Source organism: Anas acuta, chromosome 18, assembly GCF_963932015.1.
Source record: "Anas acuta chromosome 18, bAnaAcu1.1, whole genome shotgun sequence".
NCBI lineage: Eukaryota > Metazoa > Chordata > Aves > Anseriformes > Anatidae > Anas > Anas acuta.
The window spans coordinates 10,544,130-10,571,969 of record NC_088996.1 but is presented as its reverse complement, the minus strand read 5'-3'; the positions used below and the strand labels follow the sequence as shown (position 1 = coordinate 10,571,969).

Below are 27,840 nucleotides of genomic sequence, written 5' to 3'. Positions count from 1 at the left end.
TGATAATGCCCCTGCGAGCAGAGGAGAGGCTTGTTCACCAGCCGTGGGGCTTTCAGAGCGCCCTCGAATAGCTGAAGTGCCCTGAGCATGCAATTCCTCCAGCTTTCGAGGGAAAGGAAAACAGCAGCACCCGTACAGGCTGTGGGGTTTTTCATTTGTTTGTTTGTTTATTTAAAGGGGGGCAAGGAGGGGGAGCTAATGGTAGGTTTAAGCAAACAGTTTCCTCTGAATTTGGCCATTTTCTCTCACTGAGGTCATGTGACAGCTGAGATTACACGATTAGAAACGTTTTAAGGCATTCCTGCAGCCTCAAGAGGGGAGGAGGGCAAATATTTTGGGATGGCTGGAACACACATCGCAGGGGGGTGCCTCTGCCCCAGGGGACGAGGCTGGGAGGCAGCCGGGAGCCCACGCTGGTGGAGGCTTGAGGCCCCGCAGGCATCGGGATGCCAGATATGGGGCAGGCTGTTGCAAAATTTGAATCAGTTCTTGTGGTTCTCTGAAACCTTTCCACATTTTCTGTATTCCAGTCGGTAAGGACACCACAACTCCAGAAACACCGACACGGAGGCAGCATCTTCCACAGTTCCTGGTGCGGACACCCCGGGAGCTTCTTGTTCCTTGGCCACAGCAGAGCAAAACTGGCCCGACTCAATTCCCATTATAAGTTAATGGGGAGAAAGCGTTACTGGTGTGACTGCAGTGCCTGAAACCCCACAACAAAGAGTCGGTCCCTGCCTCAAATCTCTCTTTTCTGTAGGTGACCTTCCCTTCATCTCCGCTGTGCTGTTGGTGTTACTGCCCCGTGTAGCCCTCATTTGTTCCCTCGCACTGGGAGACAGAAAGCAGCCTGTAAGCACCTGAAAACAAAGATTATTTCTCTTTCACATCAGTGTGCAGTTTAGCATTTCTGCTAAAGATCCCAGTTGGGTTCTGGGCGCACTCCATCACGGATCCAGCACCACAAACACTGCAGCCACACTCTGCCACCTCTCCTCCCTGAGTCCCACCTTCTCTCTGCTGTAACTCCCACTGGAATTAGCAGAGCTTCCTTGTAGGTGACAAATGGGCACCCAGCTTTTGCATGAGACTCTCGAGATCATATCAAGTTTGTTGTTTTGCTGCTGGCCAAGATTTCTTCCTGCTTTCCTGTGCTAGCTCTCTGAACATGAAACTACCCTTTCAAAGCTAAGTGGAGAGTGTGCTGTTGCAGGTTGCATGTCAGCCGCTATCAGTTAAAAAATGAAAATATAATTGGTATTCCCTGAAGCGAGCCCACCTCTCGCAAATATTTCTGTGTAGCACTCAGCACGTTTCCGCTGAGTTCAGTTTGTCAGCAAATTGCACGCTCACCCTGCTGAACCACCGAGGCACTCTGTGCAAGGGAGGGTTTCACAACACTTTCACGTTGACTCACGAGGTCAACAAGAAGCCCGTTTGGCTTCCTGTGTACCCTGAATCTGCTGCAGCTGTGCCTCTCCAGCAGGTTGGGAAGCAACGATGTGTGCTTGCTGATACAAATGGTATTTCCAGTTCGAGTCCTCATCTGGCGCAATGAGGAGTAACCACGATATCCATCTCTGTCTCCTGCTTTATCAGCTCCCACTGGAAAGGAAAGGAGAAGATCTGCTGTCCATAGGTAGTTTATTGGCTGCATTTACTCCTGGCTGCTCCATGACTTTATGCTTCAGCCCTCACCTCTCAGGCCATTCAATATTTTACTCCTGATGGAGCTGCGGAGGCACCAGTTGAAGCCCAGACCCCGAGTGTCAGGTACGGGACGGATGGCTCCTGCCAAGGCTCCTGGTGTCATCGTGAAGGGTCCCAGGCAGCTGTAAGGACGTCTTCCCACGCCCCCGTCCTGCCTCGCACACACTTCATAAAAGCTGTAAAGGGATTAGATGGGACAGACATGATAAAAAATAGATGAGTTTGTTGTGCTTTTGGAACTAAATAATGCTTTAATAGCAGAATCCTTTTTCAAAGTTAGTAGTTCAGAGTAAGCAGTACTTTAGGCAATCCAGGCATCTGCTGCAGGGACTTTCCCTTGTAATTATTTAATGAGCTTGATGTAATTTTTACATCTAATTAAGATGCCATCTTTTTAGCCTTGTTAGGAATGGTAAATTTTTGAGACACATTGGAGATGTGCTCCCTACCTGCCCCCTGACCGCGTGCTCTGATGAGCTGGCAGCAGCCAGCCTCGAAGGAGGCTTTGAGCCTTGGGGTGTGCAGAGTGGGAGCAAGAAGTGTGTTCCCCAGAAGCGGAGCAAGCCTCTCCTTCCCATGCATGACATTTTTGGCCACCTGAACAGTTCCTAAAACCATATATCTGAGGGGCAGAGTGCTGCTGATTTTGCACAGTGACCTGGGTGACCACCCCACCACGACACCTCCTCTTTAGGGATTGCTGATCAGCTGAAAGAGAGTTGGTAGAACAACAACTGGCTGCCCCTTAAAACCCAAAAGTGAACTGGTGGCTGCACCAGGGCTTCTGCTAGCTTCTGTTCCCAGCTGACCCCATTTTTATGTGCTCCCCCCTTCATCGCTGGGCTCCAAAGCCTGGATATATTTCTCCCTGGCCTGCCATCGTGCTGATTGGATTTAAATATGAAAAGCGTTGCTCTCTGTGCAAGTTCAGCCTTTGGTTAAAAGTGCAGGATGTTAAGAGGTGCAGGATTTTTTTAGTCTCTCATAAGGTCTTTTTTTTTTCAGTGTCTCCTTATGAAATGGCCTTGAAAGTGTCTGTAATATAATGATCTCACACACTGTACAGGCTGTATTTCTCCTCCCTTTATGTAGAGTTTTCCTAGCTAATTTCACAGTAAACTTCATTAAACTGCCATCCCCTGCCATGAACTCTGGAGGTTCTCACTGCCACGTGGCACACGTGGCTGCTGCTGGTGTATCTGCCTTGAATTAATGCAGGTGGGCTGCAGCTCCTGCAACCTTTTGCAGATCAATGGGCTTGGTCCTCGGCTGCAGAACCAGGCCCTGGTCACACAGATCCCTCCAGCCTCCCACCCTGTGGTCCAGCTTTTCCTCAGCAGCCTTTGAACACCAGTTTGACCCCGTCCAGTTTGGGCCATGCAGACTGCCAGAACCTCAGGCAGCTGAAGCAGGCGGTGTCTCCAGGCCAGCCTAGGGCCCTGGTCCTGAGCCACAGCCCGCCGGGGTGCTGAGGCTGCACTTATTCACTGCACACCTTTGCTATTACTCCTCCGGGCCCAGATTTGTAGGACTGAGGTAGCAGAAGGCTCCCTTCTCCTCCTGCAGCTTCAGAGTAAGGGTAGGAAGAAAGAAAAGGGGAGCACAAGTGGATTCAGGCTCCCCGCTTTGACAAGGCCTCACCCACAAGACAGTTCTGCCAGCGGTGTTCTTCCCATTGCCTTCAGTTGGCCACAAATCCCATAAATAAACTTTTTGGCATAGCAGCCCCAGCTATAAGGCTGTAGGTCACACTGCAGGTTTTCACATTCACATGGCTTCCTCTTGCCCAGCCAAAAGAAGGGAAAAGCAGGGATGAGTAGAGGACAAGAGAGCAAGCAGGGCAAGCAACACAAGGGGAAGGTCCTGCTCTAAGCCATACCACTGTGCAAGTATCTCCTCTGACCTGCACATACACTGCACAGGGGTGAACTAGGAGGCAAATCCTCTTCTTTCTGCTGCCACCCAGTCCCCGGTGGACCACCGGCCAGAAAGGAGGCTGCCAGTCACACAGGGGCACTTTGATGTGGGCACAAAAGAGCAAGCCATTCGAGACGCTTCCTGCCCGGTGGCCTCCATCAGTTTGTGAAGCCTCTGAACGCTCCTGTTTGATCCGCTCGAGGATCTTTGAAGCCTCTTCTGTCTCACAAACAAATGATCCACTGCAACTTATTTTTAATCCTTTAAAAGGTTCCAGATATTCCTCTGTAAAAAAAAAAAACAAAATACCCAGCCTGAAACTTGGTACCTCAGGAAGGAGCAAATTTTCAACTATTGGTTCGGTCTGAGCATATTCAAACATCAGTTTATGAGTTCTTTGCTGGGAAGAAATGCCAAAGGTTCAGCCTGCACTGTGACCTAATCCTAGGTGCTAAAATATTGGGATCTCAAGGAAAGTAGCTGTGAGACAAGGCTGCAATGGCTTGGACTGCAGCGTAGTGTATGGCACAGTTGATCTGAGGGGCTGCAAAGTTGGCTGGTGAGTGGAAAGAAATCCTGGCCAAGCAGCACAGGGACAAGCTCAAAGCAACACTTCCACTGTTGTCTTTCATTTACAGCTAATCATACACACAAGGGCACCGCTCGGTGCTGCAAGCCATTTATATACCTACCCTCCTGTTAAGCTTTATGTGAATTAATTGCTGCTTTCCATCCCTTCCTCCATGTTTTGCTCTAACTCTCTATTTGAACCAAAAACTAAAGTTGCAAAATCCAGCTGAAACTTAATGGAAAACACCGAGTTCCATCTGGCCTCACATAAATTATGGTCAGAGTTGCCATTTTGAAGCACAGTTGTTGTTGTTGTTGTTGTTTAATGCCAGACTATAAATCAGCTCAAATTGAGTTCAAACCAACTCCAAATTGGGACCAGGTTTGCTCAGGGAGTTTGCAAACTTGAGCAAAAGCTTTGGGTGAAGCCGGGCTGAGCACTGAACTTGCAGCAAGCCAGGTGAGCGTGGGGACAGGTACCAAAGGTTTCACAGGGCTGTAAGTTTAACAGAGAGAGGCCCAGGGCTGATTTGGGGCTGATTTGTGCTACGTGGGGATGTCTTTGCCTTCACAGAGGGGAGTTGAGAGGGGAACGTGGCCCAGGTGGCAGCACAGGCCACAGGTGCCCCTCATTTGGCTTGACGGGCTGCCAGCCCTGCCCCGACCCTCCTCAGGGGTATCTGCAGCCAAGGATCACAGTTTACTCTTTTTGGCTCTGTTGTGGGGATGCTGAGAGCAAGTCCTGCTCATGCTGGGAATTCTGCTACAGCCCTGAAGGACAATGGGATGGGGGAGCCTGGCATGGAGGCGCTGGCAGGACTGCGGCCCTGAGGGTGAGGTGAGTGTGACGTGTGGTGGGGGTGAGTGAGGCCTTGCTGCAAAGGTCTGGGCAGAGATGGGGGCGTTCTGTGTCCAGGAGCTGCTCTGAGCTGGTCCCATAGTGTGTGGGGCATGTCTGGTGTCCTGGTACCTGTGTGAGAACAGGCAGGGCTCCTCCCTCTGCATCACAACCTATTTTAACCTTAAAATCAGTCAGTCTGATGGGATTTATAACCATATAGTCTAAAAATGCCTTGTGTGATGCTCATTTTTGTTCATGGAAGCAAAACAAGTCTCTTTTTTATGTCCTTTCCTGGCTTTCTGGGCACTGAGGAAGCCTTCCTCCTTGGCCAGGTTCATGTGGGGCCAGCATCAGCCCTGAGCACTGCAGGCAGCCATGTTGCCGATGTGTGGGTCCAGGCATGGCGAGGGTGAGGCCCTCAGGCATTAACTGTATTTCCACAGCCCTGTCCTGCCTTTCAGCTGTAGAGTGGCATTTGAGAGGCTGTAAATAATACAGGAGATCCTGTGCCATGACTTTGTAAGAGGAATCGGAAGTGAGATTACTCGGTGACACGAGCAATGAAAACATCTCTTAACTCTTTGGTGAACGGCAGAGCTAATCATCACGTGAAGCATGCATAAATCCTCTGAGCATGAGGCGCTGCTGCCCTTGGGAGGCTGGATATGTGATTTTTATATTTTTTATTTTTTTAATGGCTGCACATCTTTAAGACACAAATACTCAGCTATCCTTCTTCCTTTTTGGCTGACTCTCTGCCTTCTGGTGTTGAGCATCCTCCTGTGATGTGTAAATGCTGAGTGACTTCTGGTGATCAAAGAGTAGGGGCTTGGTAGATGTATTTCAGCTACCTATTTGATACCCAGACAGCATCTCATATCAGTGCTCGCATCCAAATGCATCTGTTCAGAACACTTAGTACATTAATTCTCTTCAGGCAACCGGTTAAATGGGAACCATTCCTTCTTCAGGCCCTGCTTCTGCAACCACGAGGTGTGTGGCTGCCGGTGGCTTTGCTTGTGTGGCACCCGTGGGGGCCCCCTGGGATGCGATTCAGATGTGCAAACCTTGCTGGGAGCAGGGGATTGGGGTTGAGTTACTGGGCAAAGCATTAGTCCTGTGTTGTGGCAGTGTGAACAGAGCAAAATCCAAATTCCTGTCATTCAGAAAATAGGATGGGACAAATAAATTGTCTGTATGTGTGGCACCAGGAGTTGCGCTGGCATGCAGTGGTGGGCAAATGGCTTGTGCAGGCAGGGGCTGTGTGCTTGGTGGGCTGGGGTGTGGAGAAATTGGTGCCTGCACACCCTGTGGAGGGCTTGTCAAAGGCTCTGAGTCAAAACATGGCTCTCAGTGCAGGCTCCAGGTGTGAACTGGAGCATTTCTGCTGTACCTGGTTGGGAGATGTGTGTAATTCATCTCAGGAGAAAGAAATGGTATGTCTAAATATATGTATTAAAACGTATGCATATTTAAAAAGGACAATTAGTGTTATTTTGTCAGAGGAAGGCTACCATTCATAGCATGTGGGGAGAAGCATTGGGCTTCTACTTTTTCTCGTATTTTCTGATATTTCCTTTTGCATTTTGTCAGAAAAAAATGAAATAAAAGGCAAACCAGTATTTGCCCTCTGTGTGCTGGAGGAAGTTGCTGCAGTGGAGGTGCTCTCTGTGCACAAAGCTGTGGTACTGAAAAGGGAATTACAGGGGTACTGAAAAGGGAATTACAGGCAGCCTTTATTTGGATCAGAAAGGCATTTTGCAGAAGTGTTGTCCAGCTCCATTTTGTGTTTGCTCCTGCCCATCGAGCAGGCTCTGACTGGGCACAGCCTGGAGTGTGATGGACAGAAACCAAGCCAGATGCAAGTGATGGGAACCCAAAGGTTTTCCTCCACCATCCTGAGAGGTGAGGGATGTGGCAGCAAGACCATGGTGTCTGTAGACGTGCTCATAGCAGAAATGCCATGGCTGTGTGTCCAGTCACTACCATCTCACTATTTAACCTTCATTACTGAGGAAAAACACTATGGGCCTCTGAAAGAAACAATAAATGGCTGCCATTGGCTCCAAAATGTTGCAGGAATAGCAAGGGCTTTGATCTCCCCCCCACCTCCTCTGCTGTGTGCTGCTTAAGATTTACCAAACATTGCATCTCTTCACATAAAAACTCACCTTTGTGTTGCTGCATATAATCATTGAATAGTGATAATAACAATAAAACTCCTAGGAAATCTCCCTGTGGCAACAAGTAATTGACCCAGGAATTTTCACTACAAGGAATTATTATTATTTTTTTTAATAACCACACAGCACTAGAGATATACTTGTTCATCGGGGGATACACCACTATTGTTCTCATCAGTCCTGATGCTTTGCCTTCACCCTTTGAGTTTTCTCAAAGGATTGAGATTATTTGGTTTCTTTGAAGAACAAAGGATGAAGAATTTTTTTTAGATGACTGGCTATTTTGATCTGCAAGGTCTGCGCACAGTGTGAGGGAACAAACATCACTAAATCATTAAGGGAAAAAGGAAGGGTATGCATAATGGAAAAGAGAAACACAAAAGCCACCGAGCCCAGTGGTTAGAGGCAGGCGCTGGCAGCGGTGCCTGGGTGGTGTTTGCTGACCCAATGCAAGGTTTGCTGCCACGCTTCTCTGGCCTCAGTTTCTCCATCTATAAACTGGCAGGATTACCCTTTGACTTTGTCAGATTTGGTTACTTGGTTATAACTCATTTCCCTAAAGGTCTGAGGGCTTGGAAATAACACAAGCAGGATATCTTACTTAACCTGTGCTCTGCTGCAAGATGCAAACCCTCAGGAACGTGTCTGAGCTGCCCTGCTGCTGGAGCTGGTCCCAGCCTCGGGCACCCATCTCCCTTTGAAGGCATTTGCTCATTGCACGTTCCTCTGTCTCTTCTCCTGAAAGCTTTTGTCCCCTCCTTGGTGACTGGGCCTTAGGTTTTTGCAGCACGAGGGGCCAAGCAGCTCTGCGGAAAACTGAGGTCTCTCACCAAGTCTGTATGTCATAGGATAACACAAACGTACTTCCATTCAAATGCGCCTCTTCCATTGTGGGAGATAAGGAAATATCACATATGCTGGGGAAATAGGATTAGCCTGTAATTAAGCAAAAATCCTTCTATTTAGCGTAACAATTTAATTAAAGAGCGACTATTACCTGCTAATTATAGGGTTCACAATATACATAGAGCAATGTTTAATTTGTATATGAGTCTCTATTTTTATCCTATTTGGAACCAAAAATCAGATGGTAATGTAGTCGTTCGCTCAGATGCAAGAGACACCTTTCAGGCTCCCAGCTCAACAAACAGCATCCTGCTGGGCCCAGCCCGTCACAGCTCCTGGCAGCTGGGACTCGGCAGAGGATGCTGCAGCTGGCTTCAAAATACAGCATCTGAGCCCAGCTCTTGGTGCTGGTCATGTACTGGGGTCTGTGGGGACCTGAACTGCTCGGGCTGAGCAGCCTCTGCACCAGGGTGCTGTGGAGGTGGGCAGAGATCCTGGAGGGATGGAGGGCATGGGAATTTGGAGGTTTTCACCAGGATCCGAGCTCTGCAGCGTGATCCTGAGCCAGGGCCTGGAGCTTGTCCTGGTTTTCTGAAAAGCTGTCATCCTGGGGTAGCTTGCAAAAAATATGCATGTCTACGAGGGAGCCTGGACTGTGTTGTGGGTGAACTTTGCTATTTCGCAGTGAGAGATGGTTTGGTTAATCTGCGGAGGGCAGGTGACCTTACTTTCCTCAAATGCTGCTCCCCCTATTACCCGGCGGTTTTGCGTTTAGCCCTGCATTCTGCAAACACTTAAGCACATGTTTTGCCTCACACTTAATGGGAGCGTTCACTTACCTACAGTTAAACATGTGTACTGCTTTCCACAGGATCCAGGAGTCTGCCACAAATATTTCGGGTTCAACTTCCATTTTGCGCCCCTCGAGTTAGAGCCGGTCGTGTTTCAGAAATAAGCCAGTGCCCTAATTAGTCGCTTTGATGCGCTAATCCCCTTCCTGCCCTTTGGACATATTGACATGAGCATGTCCCTAACCTCCAGTGTTTGTTTTTTTTTTTTTTGTGAATTCGGGATATTTCTGGTGACTTCAGGCTCCGTCTGTCTCCTTGAAATGAGTGCTCCTGATGTGAGGTGGTGGTAGCGGTGGTGGTTTTGGGGTTAACCAGAGCAGCTTCGGGAAACACAGGGAAGGAGGAAAGGTCTCAATTTCCCAAGTGCCACCTGTGAGTGGTTTTCTGGCTTTAGCAGCAGCTGGAGCATTGCTGATGGCTGCACCTCAGTGTGTGAGCCCCTCTGCAGCATGCACAGAGCTTAGCAGCAGGAGGATGGCGATGCCAGGTGAGACGTGAGACCTGATTTTGTCAGGAATATGTGTTATTTCCTGAACTCTAGCAAGAGCATTTAGCTTGCAGCAGCCCAGCCTGGCATCCGAGCAGGTTGGCTGCGAGTCTGTTCTTATGTGTGGTCTTTGGGGGCACAGACCAAAGGGAACAGCTCAGCTTGGGAGTGTGGGGCAGTGACAGGAGGAAGCAACGAGGACAATGACAGCGGTGGCACCGGGGTCACGGCGTGTTCTCCGTGCCTCAGTTCCCTGCTCCAGCAAGGAAGTGCTGAAATCCACCTTGCAGAGAAGCGAGGCTTCCTCAATTAATAAGTGTGCTCGCAGGCTTGCCAGATGAAAGAGATGCAAAACGCCGTGATAGTTTCTTTTATGATCGTTAATAATAGTATAAGTTACCTGAAAGGCACAGTGCGTGTCCCCGGTGAGTTTTGATCTCCTGGCACGCCTGGCCGTGTGGGGTGGATGAGGCTCTGGCTCTTTGGGGAGTTGTTAGAGGAGAAAACAGGCAGCAGATATTTCTCCACCCCCCTGCTTTGCTCTATCCCCAGCCCTGCATTGCTCCCAAGGATCAATATCTGAACTGAGGAATTATATTATTAGGCTGCATCTTGTAATCACACATCAAGTGGCGTCCACTGGTTTCCCCTTGGCATGCAGCAGCAGGCCCTGACGGAGAGATGTTTCTTTTGAACAGCTTAAAACATCCCCCATGCAAAATACGCGGGGTGTAGGAGGGGGACAGTCCTTCTGCAGAGCGTGTCTGACTACTTTGTGTGGATCGCTCCTTCCGAATTTGCATTACAGAAAAACAATCTTTTATTTATTTAAGTTGGAAATCCCTTTGCATCTGAACTTCAAGTGTGCAGCAAACACACTTTGATCATTTTAATGCAGAAGTCACTGATTTACAATAAATATTGTGTTTTCTTTTCATACTTCTTTTTGTTCTTTGAGGAGATTAGAGCAAAGGAAGGAAAATAATTTTGACCTCATTAGAATTGCCTGGCAGAAGAAGTGTGTGAAATGAAGAAGATGCTGGGCTTTGAGTTGTCTCAGGCTAGTGACAGAAGTTATGGCATTGATCTGTCCGTCTGTGATTCCTGATGCAGTTTATCTGGACCGGGAGGAGAAGTGGCTCCATCCGCAGTGCCCACAGATGTGATTTGGGGGAGGTTGCTCTTTTTTGTAAAGCATCAGGAGGAACTGAAACATCTCGAGCTGTGAGAGAAGAGTGGTGCGGCACTGTGGGCGTTGCTGCTTTCCTTTCTCCTACAGTTATCACAGATAAGAAAAACACAGTTAATTCTACACCAGGGTCTGAACCTGTGATGCCAAGCCCATGCTGCGCAGCTATCGGACAGAGTTGCCCCCTCCAAAAGGGAGCTGGGCTCACTTCTCACAGGGAGGGCTGAGGATGAAGGAAGCTGAGAGGTGTCTTTGGGTTCTCCCAAATCCACACTTTCCCACAGTGCTGCTGAGCGCAGGATCCAGCCCATCATCTTTGCTTTCAGCCCCTGATTTATTGTTATAGGGGACTGCAATCAGGGTAGCTTAGCCTAAACGTGGTCCACCCTCAATTACATGCTACTGTGCTGCTTCAGATACAGAGGCCAGAGCCATCCTGAGCATCTTGGGCAAACAGAAGGGGTTTGTGGCAGTGTAAACAATGTGAATTGCCCTTTTGGAAAGCCCTGATTGCTCATTATGGTTGATTCCAGGCTGGATGGAGCCAGGGCCACACTCAAAGGTGGCGTGGGTTTGGTTTTTGCTTTTTTTTGGTTTCTTTTCCTGTGGGAAAATGCAGGTTAGGGAGTGTAAGAGCAACCAACCAGGAGTCGCTGCACCATCTCATGCAGGAAGGTTTTCCTTGTGTAGGAAATCCCAGACTGATGGGCACCTGCCCTGTCTTGGAGGGGATTAAAGCCCAGAGTTCCTTTGTGGGGACCCTTTCTGGGTGATTTCTCCCCAAACGCATCCCCTCCTTCAACCTCAGCAGCTGGGACAGGCCATGAAGGGCACCCTTGGGACACGCTGCCAGCCCTCTCCTGTTGTTCTCCATCCCCATGGTGAGATGCACGTTGCACTGGGCCATGCATGGCTGTGTCCCACCTGCAGCACATCTCACCCAGACCCTTGGATGTGACCCCAAGGGTGTCCTGGGGCACATGGGCAGTGCAGGACACCCCAATTCTCCTTGGCCACCCTAAGGAACGGAAGCTGGAGCGTTGGAGAGGCAGGGGGAAAATGGGCCCCCACCAGCTCTGGTGGAGAAGCAGATTCTCCTGGGTGCTGCTTTGTGCCTCTGGTCTCAGCCCCCTGCTGTGGGTGTCACGGTGAGATCTCCCCACAGCTTCCTCTCCTTTTTGCCACCTTGCTCCATCTGCCAGTGGGGAAGGTGCTGCCCTTCATGGCATCCTGAGCTAGAGATGGAAATCACAGCATCCCGGGGATGCCTGGTGGTGTCAGTGCCAAGCAGGGAGCTTCCCAAAGCCCAAGGGAAGAGATCATCGTGAGACAGCACATCCCAGGCAACTCCAGCAGGAACGTTGGAGGGGCTGGAGGGAGGACAGGGCTCTTCTCTGCCCAGAAGGCAGCCGGGATGCTGCAGATCCACCATCGCCCTGCCTGAGATCTCCCCCAAGACCATGCTTCCCTTTTGTCCCCAGCACCATGAGCTGTGAGTGCTGCTGTCTGCCCTGTGCCTGGAAGGGCTTAGAGATGAGTGCTGGTTTTCACTTAAGCCTCATTTCCTGTTAGCTGAGAGGTGTTTGAGCACACAATTCCCTTCGTACCCAATTTACAGTGAGTAAGTTTTGCTGGGAAAGCTCCCTGGACCCTGGCGGTGTTATGGCAGATCTGGGTTCACCCATTCTTGTTTCCATGGACAGCACCAGCACGTCCTGGGAACACTCAGCCCAAGCCCAGACAACATTTTCCAGTTATTATCCAGTGACTGCCTGAGTTTGGGTTTCCCACTGGCAATAAAACAGTGGGGAAAAGAAAGCGATTAGCAGCTTACGACTCCATCTAGCTCCTTCTGAGTAAAGCTCCTCGCTTTGTTTTGAGGCTCAGAAGATGAACTGTGCCGCACGTTGTTTGCAAGCGCGTCCTCTGTTTTGGAAAGTCTCCATCTATTTTGTTTCCATGTTATCTGCGTGGTTGTAATTAGAAAATGATGTGCCTGCTACATGACCTCCTCATAAAGAACATATTTAAAGTGAGACAATAACATTCAATTCCCTTTCTAAACCATCAAAAAGAAAATGGTTTTCAAGGCATTTCTTCCTCCTTCCCCGTTCCCTCCCTTCAGCCACTTGGGTGGTCTCATTTGACAAGTTTTACAATAGAGGGCTTTTTTTCCCCCCTCCATGGACAAACATGTAAGTGCAGGAGGAAATCTGGAACTAGGAACCAAACAACTCCCTCCTCCCCAAGAAAAACTCAAAGGGGCCGAATATCAGCAGATCCTTCCACTGCTCCTGGCAGTGCCATGACTGTCGCATCACTGCAGCCCTTCTGAATCACTTTGCCAACCTAAAGAGGCCTCAACCCAAATGAAGATTTGCACCCCTGACACTGAGCATCACCACAGGAGGTGTCGGCAGCCTCCAGTTATCCTTTCTGCCTGCCCAGCTCAGCTGCGATGCTGCCAGACCACGCACGAGACGTGCCAAAGGCCATGCGCATGCACCCAGGCTGGAGAGCTGCTGGATGTGCGCGTGCAGGCAGCAGGGAATTTGACTCTTTTAATGATTTTTTTTGTTAAAGATGGAGCAGGCCTTACAAGAGCAGCTTTGTGCCTTGGGAACTCTCCCAACTGCAGTGCCAGGAGGGTGCAGGGGCAGTGCCCGTGCTGATGATGTGCTCCTGTGCACCTGCAGTGAGAGGGGTGGCTGCGAGCTGGGCTTCCAGACAGGTGAGCAACAGCTTCACCTAAAAGCGTGTAAAACTCTAATAAAAAAAATAATGAGGCCGTAAAGTATATTTAGCAGCTTCCCACTCAAATTCTGGAGAGGGGGAGCTCTGCTGGCACCACCCTGTGTGAGGCAGAGTCAGATTTTCGTCTGTATTTCCAAACTGACTTCTCTGTGCTTTCTCCCCTTGGCTTTTCCCCTCAAAATATTCCTGCTGTGGCCCTACTGTCAGGGGCAGCTCTGTGAATGGCCACTTAGGGCAAGGTCTGGAGAACAAACCTGTCCAGCTACGGATGCTGGAGCCTTGGGAACGTGTCCCAGGCCTGAAGTGCCCAGTCACTTACCTACATGGCTTGAATTTCAAATGCAATCCGCTGCTTCTGTCAAGCCTCTTCTGTAGTTAGTCATACCTTAGTAGCTGGGGAAACAGATCAAATACTGTTATAAAAACACGAGGGGGGAAAAGAAAAAAAGAGGTGCCAGGTTCTTTTACAGCTTTATTTGTGTACTGTATATCTGTCTATCTGGGCTTACACTCTTTGACGCTGAAGTGACAGCAGGGAAAAATGTGAATATTTAAAGACGAAGCTAGCATCAGCATTTCCATTTAGGTTATTGCTTTGTGTCGTCTCTGGCATTTTAGCTTCACTGCAATGAGGTTTGAGATCTCCATTTGGTCCTGATGGACAAAAGCCTTCTTAGAAAAAGGACCAGGATGGAAGGAATCGGCCCGTGGTGACTGCAAAGCTGTTGGAGTCCTGTCGGAAGACAGGCAGGTAAAGCAGCCCTGAGTCTGATGGATTTTATATCTTGAAAAATTCAAATTGGACCATAATTTTCATGTCAAGAGTCATTCTGCCTCATCCAGCCACAAAAAGCATGACTTTTCTCATTGCTTATAGAGCAGCAGGACCAGGTCTGCCCACTTGGTGCTAAGGGGGCTCCGAGCCAGAGGCTCTGCAAAGCTGCACTGCCTCTCGCTCCCACTTAACCTACTGGAGAATTTAAATGCCAATGTTTTTATACCCCCTAAGAACGCGATCTGTTCTGTATCTATGGCAAACCTAAAAATAGTTCTCCTCTCAGCCATTTTCAAGATTTTTTTTTTTTTTTCCTGCAAAAGGTGAGCTCCTTGTGATCCTCCTGGCTAAAAAGCGTTACGCCGAGGCATGCTGCTGGAGAACACACAGCATCCATCACAGCCCTGCTCGCGCAGGGTGCTGTCACTGCTCCCCGTCTGCACAATCAGAACTGTGCCGAGTCGGTGTTTACGTACAGGACAGACTCTGAGTGACAGATCAAATGATCAGATTTTAGCGTGATTTAGGAAAATTAGTTAATTTGGCTAGGGAAATCAAGGATCCCCATGGAGCTTGCAGGGTAAAACTTGCTTCAGATGGCTCATAAACAAAGGGCTGTGTTGCTAGGATTGCTAAGTTCAATGGATTTTGCTTTTGCAACCCACTGCTGCAGTTTTACTCTTTCCCTTTCTGTCTGGGAGATATTTAGTTGCCTCTTGGTTTTATATTTTTCTTTTTTAATTTTATCTTTGTCATAGATGTAAATCCTGCTGTTAGGATCTACTACTGTGACAAAAAATTAAATAAATCGCATGGCAAATAACAAAAAAGCGAATATTAGCAAGAGGCGTGGGTTGAGGGAGCCTGGCTGAACTGAGAGCATCTCTGCAGGCAGCTGGGCTGGGCACATGTTCCCGTGGGCAGGTGACAGGGGGAGACGTGGAGGGGCTCGAAGCCACAAGAAGCATGCAGGGGGTGGTTCCGTGGCACAGTGATGTCTCTGTCTCTCTGAGTTGCCCTTCGACACGGTTAAGCTGCTATATCGGGGTGTCCTGGCGTCCCTCCCAATGCCATGACGCTCCTTAGTGACTCTCTGTGTTTGTTCTTGGGCTAAACGTTGCAAAACAGCTCAGGATTCCTTGATCTTGCCTTGTTTGGATTCTTTCATGAATTGCATCCATGTGTCCGAGGCACCGAGCCCTTTCACACGGTTGGGCAATGTTTGCGTTGGGAACAGCGGCTCTTTCCTACACGAGCGCGGGTCGTCGTTCCTCCCAGTCCCAAAAGTGGCCATGAGAAGCCCGGGGCTTCAGATCCAGGCACGTGGCGGTGAGTCTGGGACACAGAGCTGCAGGATAAGGTCTGCTCCTCGTGCTTTTTCCTTGGAGCATCTGTCTTTCTTTTCAGGCAGGACATTGGCCATGCCTGAAAGCCATTTAGAAATTGCAGGGAGCGCAGGTTTCAGTAGCCTGCCTATTAAGCGGGGTTTCTTGCCAGAACACATTACTCTGAGATCTGCACTTGTTCTCAATTTTCACGTAGGAGTAAAGGCAGCAGATTTAACGCCAAAATCCAAGCCAGTTTGGATTTGGGTGCATAGGGAGCAGCTTGAGTCCTGGTGGCAGACACCACCAGGTGATAGATGTGAGCCAACAGCCCCTTACACGAGACAGGAGGAACGGTGGCTGGAGATGCACGGGGAAGGCTCTCCATCCTCTCTGACATGTATATGCCTGTAATTCACTAACTAGATTTGTCCAACTGGAATTATCACCGAAACCTCATTCCAATAAAATTCTGATTTCGTGACTATTCCCAGAGGTGGTATCTCAAGAGGCTGGAAATTGCTGCCGGCGTCAGCCAGGATATAATTGTCATTTATGTGTTTGTGCTCTTGTCTGCACGCAAGTGGATGAGACAGATGTACAGCATGTCATAGGATGGCTGGGTTTTCATATGGCTTTCTTAGAGATTGCTGCTTTTATTCTCGTTCAAGGTTTTCATCCTTTCTCCTGCTGTATTGTCTGATTTATCAGAGTGCCTGAACATGTGCTTCTTCCTCCTGTTCTCCTCCTCTCCCTTGCTGATATCTGTAAGCAAATCACCACTGTTTCATGGGAAGTGAAAGAGAAGAAAAAAAAAAAAGGCAAGGTTCTTGTTCGCCTTATGCAATGGAGATGATGACTGAAACCACTATTAATGATTGTTCCCTGCGTGCCCAGGCAGGGAGTTTGATTTCTGAGTAATTTCAGCAATGGCGATGTACATTAATGGCACAGTCTGCAGCTTCGCTGCTTCTAGAATCAGCCTGAAACCAGGTGGTGTCAGTGGGCTGCTGAGGTAGCAGCAGGATGAGGCCCTTGGTTAATTAATAGCAGTAGCGATCGGCGTGGATTGCCAAATGTGACTTGGATTGGTGTGGTTCGAGACCCTCGTTCTCATGGAGGTCACTCCAAGCTTAGCGAAAATCAGGTCTCTGATGTTCGCGTGACCATGAATGGAGGCGTTTAATCAATGGTTGTTTGACAGTTAAAGGCATTAATTAAAGGCTTAGCTGGTTTTTGAGAGTGTCAGGGCCTGAAGGTGCCAGAATTTTGGGATCCAGTGGAGCCCAGGCTCTCCGTGGATCTCCAGATGCTCCCTGGCAGAAGGTTGTGGCAGATGCAGGTACCTTTGTGCCCCGTTCGTGCCCGTTATTCCCTTTGCTGATCAGACCCTGCGGCCAGCTATGATGATGGCCCGTGGCATCCTGCTCTGGGGGACAAGCAGCAGGGACCCCCCTGAACCATGGTGACGAGGCCGGGAGGTGTTGGCTCTCCTGCGGGCACAGCTCCAGAAGCTGCTGCGGTGGAGTCGATGCTTGGATGTGGGTGGCCGCAGGTCCCTGGGGCTGGCTGGTGTCTGCATTTGTTGGCAGCCCCGCGGCTGGCCGGGCAGGGTGGGCATGCCCAGGAAAAGCACAGGTTTTGTCCGTGCTCAGCGTTCCCCATGACAAAACTTTGTGTGTTCCTAACAAGCGGATCCTGTTTCTCCTCCTGCGGGGAGGCTCCGTCGGAGCTAACCGGTGGTAATTGGAGAGGGGGAGGTGAGGGGAAAGGGCACAAAACCCAGGAAGAAAGCTGGGGGGGGAGTGTGAGATCCCAGAGAGTGAGCCTAAAACCAGCAAACTCGGATGGAAACGCTGCTCTCGCAGACCACAGGAACATGCCTTCTGCTGGGGGAGTGCAGAGCAGACGATGCGATGAGGCTCGCGAGGTCGCTGCAGTTGGTGCAACGAACCCTGGGGCGTTTCTCCGGCCGGGCTGCCTCGCAGAAGTCTCCTTCTGTGGGAAAAATCAATAACTGGAATGGGTCGGTCTCCTTGCCACTGCAAACCTATACTTAAGTGTGATTAAAATGCTTTCGGCAAAGGAAATACCCCGTAGTTTAAGCCAAACATGGGGACATCCTTTCTCCCTCTGATTGATGTTATGGTGGTTTATGCGGTGTACTATATTCTGAACCAGCCCCAAGTCAATTAGGCACCGTTTCAAAGTATTTTCTCATGCAGCCCAAGGTTTTGCTCGTGCCAACGAAATCTGAAACTCGGGGAAATGATAGCAGAAATGAATGCTGTGAACGAGCACAGCCAGGCCGTGGGGTGAGCAGGCAGCGAGCACTGCAGGATTCCCTGCTTCAAGGATCAAGCTGCCTTTTTCAAGTTGTGAGATTTAATGGCCTTTTTTTTTTTTCTTTTTCCCCGAGATCAAGCGTAGTATTGGTTTAATATCTGATACAAACTCTATCGGGAAAATATATCCTTCCTTTGTGGAGGGACAAGGTGATCTAACTATAAAATGATCAGATCCTGACAGTTCTTTCCCACCCCTGGACCAGATGGGATTTCTGCCCCAGAGACCCCATCTAAAACACCTTTGCGCTCAGCCTTTGACTATTTGAAGCTTTCAGACAATCGCCGTGTGGGAAAGGACAGTCCTTACAAATCTCCCGACCTTTCAGTCCTGAAATATCATTCCTTGTGATGGAAGAGAGTAATAACATGTGAGAGCACCATCACAAGCCAGCCAGCAAAGGAAATAACAGGGTGACCTTATAAAATCAGCGCTGAAAAAAACCCCAATTATAGGGTTAAATGCCACCGAAGTAATGATTCTCCTGGTTTATCTCGCTGGCGATACGCTGTATTTTAAAGCCAGCCGTCGGGGACATGTGAAATGGCACTTAAACCATCGGGGGAAGGTTCCCCCGTACACCAGGCATATTTCCATGGATTCCAAAACAGCCCCGGAGTCTGGGCAGGCGAGGAGTGAGCTTAATTCCTTCCTTTGTAGTAGGAGATCTTTGAAACTCCTATTTGATCGTTTCCCTAGATTAGGACGGTTCTGCGCTGCTTTGGAGCAATGTGTCCCCCCTGCCCACCGACCTCCTCTCCCGGCGTGATAAGGCATCTGTAAACACCCTCTGAAAGTCTTTACAGAGCCTCCTCTGTACAGCGCTTTGAAGCAGAGCTGCATGAAGACCTCTGTACCGGCTGAAAATATCTTGCAAACTGATAAAGAAGTGCAGGTACAGCTAAAATCCACTGTGTAATAAGGATTAGCGAGCCTAAGGAGGTTTGTTTGGCTTGAAGATGGAGTTGAAACGTCTGAGGCTTGGATTCGACCAGAATTAAACTGAACTTGGGTTTCATCAGATGCCGCGTTGGCCCTCTTCTCTCCCGCTCCTCCTCGCCCCACTCCACGCTCAGAGCAAATACTCGGAGCTCATCATTTTAAAAGGAGCGGTTTAATTTTCCCACCGGTCCAGGTCCTTGTTAAATATGCTGTGCTTCAACCAGCCCGCATCTCCCTGCGCCTGCCTACCTGTGTGCTGGGCTGTATTGATCTCAGATATGTGGGCAATTGCTCCGCCGAACACAGCCTCAAAGAGCCCCATTTGATCCGGTGATGATCCCCTAGCACATATCCCGACTAATTGTATCCGTGGAAATCAAGTGCACTTTAACTAATGAAAAAAAATAAAAAAAAAAGATAACGTGGTCAAAGCTTATTTGAAGAAATGACATGTTTTAAAACCTGACATGACTTAAAACAGAATCATATAAGTTCCTTTGCTAAAACACTTTCAGGATATATTAGGTATAACAATAGTTTTCTACATGAAAATGGCTTTGAAATCTTAAAAGAAAAGTATTTTAAAAGAAAAGAATTTTTGCGGTGCATTAAATTGGACGTGAATATGACAGATTTCAAAGACTGTCAAAATAACGAATTTACATCATAAATGCACAGGCTGCCTTTTTAAAGGCCTCTTCAACAACTCAGGAAGGCGTTTAATGGTGAGCAAGTTCAAAGTGTCATGGACTCCCACTGGTATAAAAAGGAGGCAATACCCACTATACTCTCTGTGTTTCAGATAATGTATCTGTCTCTTTTCAAGTTAATAAACTGCACTCCTGTCAAATTGCAGATAAATGAAAGCGACCAAGACATTGTTTTCCCCACATATTGCTAAGAAAGATATCTCCCAATATTTCTAAACGACCAGTATGCTAAAAAGAACTTGAAATGAATCCACCCTGCAGTTATTTTACAGCATCAAAGACAATGAAATTTCCACAGAGGCACTTTCTGAAGTTTTAAATGCTTTATTTCTGATAGCTGCTCATTAAGAAGCTTCGAAAGCTTTTTATTGTTTCAAAGGCAGTCATCTAAATTTTTAATCATTCACTAGTGCTATATGGTCATGATGTTACTCTCTAGCTTTAAAATCCCTTTATTTTCTAAACAGTAATGTCAACATAATGTTTCCCCAAATAATTGTTAGGTACGGCCTCGCTCAAAGAGCAACTGTGAGGAGGAGAGAAAGGAAAAGAGAGAGGATTTTTCCAGCTCCCTTTTGCGAGGCAGAGAAATGAGACACGTCAGGAAATTAAAAGTCCGGGACCGACAGTTTACAGAGCTGGCCACCGACTTAAAGCGCTGCTCTTCTGGGATGGTTTCGGCCCCGTTTTCATTTTTATTGTAGGGGAAGTTTGCGGTGGGTATTTTTCAAGCGAACAATGATGCTCCGCGGGCCGATCCTCACTCTGTGACACATGGGTGTCCTCGGGGATTAAAGAGGATTTAGGGAAATTTCCTGTCGCTGCCCCTCGGAGCTGCTTTCCCCACACCCTGGTGTTGGAGCAGTGGGATCGGGTGTAGCTTGGTGGGGACATGCAAGGGGCAGCATCTGTGCGTTCCCCACCCATAAGAGCATGTGGAGCCCCTGCGAAGGAGCAAATTGGGGCATCACATCCCTGCCCTGGTAGGGTGATGCTGACCCTCCTCATGCATCTGGTTTTGTTTTGCTCCTTGCTGCAGCACCCACCGAAGGCAGGGCTTCCCCCTCGCAGCCTGGGACTGCCGATTCTCACACACTAGGCATGGGGATGAGATTGCAGTTTATTTACTCTACAGGCTTATATTAAATTTCTCCCTCCCCAAACCACAATCCAGCCACTCTCCTCTTCAGGGACAGCAAGTTTTCCATTCTCAGGATCTAAGCGTTGGACTGAGCCCACGTTCCTTCTCAAGCCTCTTCCCTTTCTTGTGCCTGTATTAAATACGTTCAGAGTGCTGACAAGTGAGCAGCAATGGGAAGTGGGAGCAGATCCAGCCTGCCTCTGCCCAGCAAGGATGTGGATCCCTCTGCGTGCATATATTTGTCGCATTCACCTTCCAGTTTTCAGTCAGGATAAATGCAAAAGAAAGAAAATACCGAGCCGCAGGCATGGTCTGCGTCTAGCTCTGTGTTTGGACATCACCTGCAAGAGATCTCAAGGGAGGAGGAGAACAACTGGCTCTTGCTAATATAATGCTTTGCCCTCCTCTAGTGGTACTTTTGATCTCAGACTCTCCAAGGAATTACCAGCGTTCATCCATCACCGTTCTGCCATCTCCTGCAGCCCTTGCACAGCTGAGGCACCGAAGGTCTGGGTGAGCACAGGGCACCCACTTCTACCAGCACCTCTTACTTCGGTGATGGAGATCTCATCCCAGTCTTCAACAGATAGCTTTTTTTTATGGTGAATGTGGTGTTGTTGAATAGATCTCAAGTGTTGTATGCAAACTTATAGCTGCCATAGACGTATGCTGACATTTTTATCTGTCCCTTCTCAGCCTGGCCTTGGGTGGCTTCAGGCACACCAAACGCAGCATTCTGCCTTTTCCTGCTGACTTTGCCAAGGCTCCTTTCCCCTTTCTGCCTTGGACACAGGCTGCCTGTCAACTGACCTAATCACTAGAAAAGCTATTTGCCCAGGTTTTGAAATGCAAATGGTTTCAAAGGCACGTCGGTGGCTAGCATGGACCTGAGAGAGACGAGCGTGCTCGCTGCCCAGGACCGACTCTGTCCCTTGGAGGCACAGCGAGAGGAGTTCTGCTGGTTGCAATTACCCAGCGCTATCGTGGGAACAACGACATAAAATCAGATGGAGCAGTTGCTCCGCTTGTACCAAAGGCCTGGGAAAACACAAGTTGCCAGCAATTAGTCCAGAGAGGAGCCAGAGCTGGCTGTCAGCTGAGCATGTAGGTGCCGGGCTGGGACGTGGGAGGTGCTGAGCGGGTGGGGGCACAGGAGCTGTGCTCCTCATCCGTGCCTGTGCTGGGCTCTCTGGGCACTATGGGCCTCATGTCCCCGTTAAAGCTGGGTTCCTGGGGTCCTACAGCTGCTATTTAGTGCTAGTCCTTTCCCAACAAGCCTCTCAAGCTGCCCTGCCCTCTTTGGGGACCTCTGCTGAGGTTGTGCTTTGCTCCAAGGGGTCAAAGTATTCCTGATTCTGGTACTGGAAAAATCAAAGAGAACTGGGAACAGAAGTGATACCCTTACCTGGTATGTGGCCAGGTTTGCTGTGCTTCCCACCCACCCTGCAAGCCACCGGTATGTCAGGCAGATTCTTGCAGCACCCAAGCCCATGGGATAAGCCACGATCTTGCCAGAACAGCAAGTCACAAATACTAAAAGTGTAGTTAACGGTACTTATACTTAGAAGTCCTGCTGGAAACCAAAGATAACACATGTTCCTGTAGGAAACGCATGTTAGAGAAACAGCCTATGCTCCCTGAGGACTGTTCAGCATCCATCTGTGGCCGTGCTGTCCAGTGGTGCACGTGTGGAAGAGCTGCTGGTGGGCTCGGTGAAACCTCATTCACAGCAGAGATCTCTGCAGGGCAGCGTCAGGCAGGTGCTGCAGCGGGGACCCTCGGTGCTGCCACGCTGCTGCTTATGCTGGCTCCTAGTGTGTTGAGTGCCAGCGGTGCCTCGGGGCTTGGGAAGCCTCCACATCATCTTTCCAAATCTTGCATTTGCACAGCACGTTTTTCCCGTGATACCAAAAGGCAAATCGCAGCTCTCCAGAATCGCGTCTGCAAGCAGCTCCCGTCCTGTGTCCGGGATGACCAAAGAAAACAAACAGCATGAATAAATCATAAGATTTGCAGAACATGCATTTTGCCAGGGACAAAACAGATTCAGATCTAATGTTCTGTGCTCTGAGCTAAATTTAGAACTCGTGATTTTGGACAGGCTTCTCGTATTGCCAGGCAGGGTCTCAGGCCCTTTGCACAGCTTGCAAACATCCTGCGCTTTTGGCTGTTTTCACGCCGGGATCCGTGCTCTGTTACCTTTCCAGGGAGAGTTCAGCTCTGGCCTTTCACATGGAAAGAGCCAAGCGCTTTGAGAATAATTAGAAGCTGATAGTTTTACGTAATGCTACCAGATTGTCTGGCCTCTCTTTGAAGCAGAGGAGGAGAGGACTTCAGCTGAACAACTCCAGAGTTAGGCCAGCCAGAGCAGACCCGGCCCCGCTCGCTTGTAGGATGGAAATGCAAATGCCTGCCCGCAGGCTGCTGGCTCCCTGGGCCATTTGGGCTCCGAATCCTCTGCGTGCGAAGTTTCTGTGTTGCAATTACCAGCCTGGTTCCTAGAGGCTATAAAGCTGTCCTCGGGAGGCCGTGATGGATGGTGCTGTGCTGTTCGAGTGGCCTTTTCTAGGGGGTGGTGCTAGCTTGCCGGCGTGTTCCTTGAGGTGATCCTCTGCTGCTCCGTTGCTTCAGCGGGAGCCACAATTCCCCGCTGCTTTCACTTCCCAGTCAAACTGGTCGCTCCGAGGCTGCAGTTTGTGTTTTCAATGCTGATGGCCAAAGCAAAGAAACGGAGCTTTTTTCCTCAAAGCACAGAGCTCACCAGTATGACTCAACCGAGGCTCCAGATGTAGCTCCAGATGGCCAGTTATAGAGAATACCACCTCTATTTGTTATTCTGAGCCATTTGTACATGTTTTTGTACTTTATTTCTTCCTTCTGTTTATTCTGAAAGAGTTAAACTTTATCGCTCCATCAGTGTTGGCGAATTAGCTCTGTCATGTGGGATCGTTTCTCTTTCCTCTTAAACGACTTAGATGATTGACCAACAAAATACTTGACCCGAAATTTGCTTTTGGGTAACATTCAAGGGTTTGAACTTCAGGCTTCATTACTGGAGAGCCTGCCTGCTGGTGGAGTCTGAGCTTTCCTACCACACACCGACCCAATGCACCTTGCTCGTTATCCTGCTCACCCATTTGCAAATTCAGAGAAGTGTTTGCAGTACGTTTCCGGCACGCCTTGCTCATCTCTAAAATGTATTTAAGGAGGTTGGGATCCATCTCACTTAGACTGAACCCACGTTTTAGCTGGAATTGGACATCTCAGGTCCCGCTGTGATCAACAGACAGAGGTTGTACCCCAAGGGGAGAGTGCTCCAGTCCTCCTAGTGATGCCCAGGGGAGGATTAAGGAAATGCCCGGGGGTGACATCCACTCTCCACTGGTTATAGGAGCTGCTCATGGGGCTGGCTGAGGCTGCACCCAACTCTCATGTGGCAAGATGGATTCTAGCTGCAGGCACACGTTTTCAGAGGTATTTATCTGCCTAAACAATCAGAAGACGCCTTGCAAGATTTACAGAAGAGTTCTTCAGTTCCACTGAAATAAATGGGATTTAGTTTAGATAAGGCAGACTTTTGGGAAACCTGATGTCTCACATATTTGTCTAAACACTTCAGAAGAATGTGTGCCTGAATGTTCTCGCAAAGTAAGGTCAGGTTTGGCTGACAGACATTTAATACGTTTGATCTTAACGTGACCTTCAGGAAATAACAAACTGTTATTTCAAAATAAATGCTTTTTTTTCGGAAGGATTGAAAATAGAGCCTTTCCTGCTGCTGCTTTTTGATGCATTCCTTCCCACCAATGTCCTGATGACACCACCCTGCCTGGCATGGAACAGTACCTTCTCCTGATGGCAAGGGGAAGGTGGCATTGTCCAAGTCCAGTTATTCCTTGGGATGTGCAGGACTACACTAACTCTTCCAGTCTCTTATAGACTCTCTCTATACCTTTCTTTTCTTAAAATACTAGGAAAAGGCACTGTCAGCCAGCTTTCATCACGTCCCTCAACTGCTAAGCCTGGTCTCAGAGAGGAGACAACTTCATGCTCATAAAGTTCCAAAACAACGAGAAAACAAGGAAACAAAAACCCCCCTTGTGTGCTCAGGTCCAGACATCCCTTCTGGAGTGGTAATTTGTGGCTGTCTGGTCCCTTCAGCGTCGTGGCACTGTTTTCCTCGCTCCTCCTGAGCTCCTGCCATCTGTCCCCAGCCCGGAGAGGGGCCGCTCCGCTCGCTGAGCTGCTGGGCCTTTCTTGGAAGGGGAATAAATCTTCAGCAACCTGTCAAACCTGCGTGAAATTCCGACATGGTAAAACCCAACGTGGTCACTGGATGCGGCTACTCTTTCCTTCCTTTGTGGTCTTCGTGCCCGTGCTTCTGCTCGTGAAAGCTGTGCTACGTGAGCAGGTGTGTGTGTCTGCATCCAGCTGTGCTCCCTCTGCAAGATGGCAGCTCGTCACATCTGGTTGTACTTGATTATACTGCCAGGAAATCACCTTGTTCTCATTTTGAAGCAGTGAGGATGGCAGAAGGTCCCTTTATTCGCAGTAATCAATTCGAGTTAGAGGGTCCTTTAAACTTGCAGACAAAAGACTAGCGAGATCCAGTAAGCTGGAGCTACCAAAGGTCAAAGCAGAAATAAGATGGAAAGCTTTTGTCCAGAGCATAATTAATCATCCCAACATCCTTTTCAGATGTATGGCAGATTTTCTATCACTTAGAGCCTTTAAATGATGACTGAATATTTCTTAAAGTTAGATTTAAGATGAGCAACAAGTTACTGGGCAAGGCACAGGAGTCATTGCAAGAAATTCATCGCCAGCTCCAGGGAAGCCCAGTACAGAGGCCCTATACTGGATATTTTGGTAGCATCGCTGCCTGCTGTGGGATCCCACTACTAATGAGTGAAATGTGCTGTCTCTCCTCAGCGAGGAGGCTCAGAGCCTGCAGGTCCTGGTGCAGGAGCACACAGCGCATGTGCTGTACTGCAAATCCTCTCCAGGCTTCCAGCCACAACCGTCCAAGGCTCCTGCATTACCTCTGAGGAGCAGTGCCTTTTTCCCCAGCACCCTTTTTCTGGTCCCAGACTTCATCCCAGGAGACCAGATCTCTTCCTACCCACACACCAGAGGATGGCAAAGGGCTCCTTCTCCCCGCAATGGGACACAGCAATTGAACTCAAAGATGGAGCTGACGTGGTTTTACTTTATCAGATCTGTGCGTGACGTGTGCTGAAATCCTGCATTTGGCTAAGAAGCATTTCTTTAGGACGTTGCTTTAAGCTGACCTTCAAAGTTAAGGGGTGCTGGAGATCCAGACATGACCTGTGTGGGCAGCCCTGAGCCCAGCATCGCTCCCTCAAGGTCCAGCTGAGCTCCTGAACTACCAGTCATCCATTAAATAGGTGCCTCTGAGGGCCTCGGGTGGGAAACACAAGACCAAGTGGTGCAAAAAGAAATGAAATTTTGGCCTTGGAGCACCCCAAGCACAGAAGGAGTAGCCTGGTGATTGAGACTAAAGGAAAAAAAGGCGATGTGGGGATGGGAGTGAGGTGGAGTGGGAGCCGTGCGCTGCTGTGTCCAACATGGACATGTGGCTTGGGCCAGCTGCCGTGCCAAGCTCCCTCTGGAGAACAACAGGTTTGGGCTTTTTTCCTTCCCTAGCTTCTTGCAAAAGAAAGAAAAAAAAAAAGCTGGAACATCCTCACTGGAAAAACAGATGCAGCCTCTTGGAGCCCAGCTTTCTCTGGTAAATAAACTTCAAGATGAAATCAAACCAAACAAAGCTGCTAACTAACCCAGCCCTGCTGCTAAAGTGTTTTGCTGGGTTTTCAAATGTCTTTGTGATGATTCTGTTCTTCCCCTGTTCTCCCAGCGCCATGTCGAAGCGTTACATGACTTGAAAGCCCGAAAGTCATGGAAGGGGGTAGGGGGAGGAGGAAAACACAAAGCAAGTCGTACAGACGGCGATCGGGGGGAGAGAGTTTTTTTTTTTTTTTTTTTTCACAAGCCCCAGTAACCACATGAAAGCTCTTTAAAAAATAACAAAACCGTCATCTCCATAGCAGTTCTGGTAGCGCAGGTAGTAAAGGCTGGTATTAATTACCCGATCGAGCTTATTGCTGCAGGTGGAAGCTCGTCAGAAGCTAAATACTTGGGTGGCCAGGCACACGGCTTTCCATAAAGCTAATGGGACACCTCGCCAACCCCAGCCTCCTCCCCAGCGCCCCAGGAGGGGATGGAGAGCAGGCTTCCAGAGGACACTGCGCTGAGAAATCTCCCCCCGGAGCCTGGTCTGGTTTTCCAGAGCCACCTGGATCCAGCTGCGTGCAGCCGCGCGTGCCGGCGTGCAAAGCAAACCTGTTGGAAGAAGAAGCGCTCGGGTGCCACGAACAGCAGCTGCTCGGAAGCCGGCACGGTGGGTGCCCCAATTAACAGCGCCACGCCGATCGCTGTGGCTCGTGAGTTCATTACAAAAGACAGACAGACATCCGCAGGGGTCTTAAAATAATGACTGCTTTTATCCGGTGATTGGCAGAGGTGGGGTGACAAGGATGCGCTGCTTAGCATAAACTGGCTTTTTCTTCTCTTTTTTATTCGGATACCAACAGAAAATGTAACGTGGGCAAACAGCAGCTCCGGGGAGGGGTGGCAGGGCTGCAGCAACCTTGGCTTTGCTCTCCTTGGGTCAGTCTGCGTCTTCCCAAAGGGCTCAGCCTCGGGCTCCAGAAGGCTCGCCCTCCACAGAGCTCTTTGTGCTTTCTGAGGCCTCCTTTTCCTCACTGGGGTCAATTTGTCCTCTCTTCCCAGGGCTGTGCGGCCCTGCCATCGCTGGCCTCCCTCCTACAGAGCGACTTCCCTTCACTTTCAGATTCTTTGGTCTCTCTGGCTTAGGAGCAGCCTGAGACCTCTAAGGAGATAACAGCTTCAGGGCTGTCTCCCATTCTGATCAATCACCAGGGTGTCCATGTGCTAAGGTTTGTGCCCATTCAGGTTTTTCATGAGTCTTCTGAGATTCCCGAGGTCTTACTGTAATTTATTTTGCTTAAACTAGGCCCAGCAACAGAAAATAAGAAGAGTTTATTACTTCTATAATTATGCTCTGGCCTTTTAAAGTACTTTTCAGCTGGGGACTTCAAAGCCATTTGCAAAGTTTCGCGGACTAAGTTTCAGCATGAAGAAGCGCCACCTTATTTTCAGGTCAGAAAAGTAAAGTGTTTTCCCCAAATATATGAGGAGCTGAGCTGGGA

The 27,840-nt window shown here is 49.1% G+C and overlaps 2 long non-coding RNA genes across 2 annotated transcripts; one reads left to right on the top strand and one right to left on the bottom strand.

Moving 5' to 3' along the window:
• Positions 1-1,892: 1,892 nt before the first annotated feature.
• LOC137841795 (uncharacterized) lies at positions 1,893-4,709 on the bottom strand. The gene is made up of 2 exons (XR_011088745.1): positions 4,320-4,709; positions 1,893-3,912 (listed from the first exon to the last, which is right to left on the bottom strand). It is a non-coding gene; the product is annotated as an uncharacterized lncRNA (long non-coding RNA).
• On the top strand, positions 4,573-26,097 carry LOC137841794 (uncharacterized). The gene is made up of 3 exons (XR_011088744.1): positions 4,573-4,657; positions 4,772-5,035; positions 18,000-26,097. It is a non-coding gene; the product is annotated as an uncharacterized lncRNA (long non-coding RNA).
• The last annotated feature ends 1,743 nt before the right edge of the window (positions 26,098-27,840 follow it).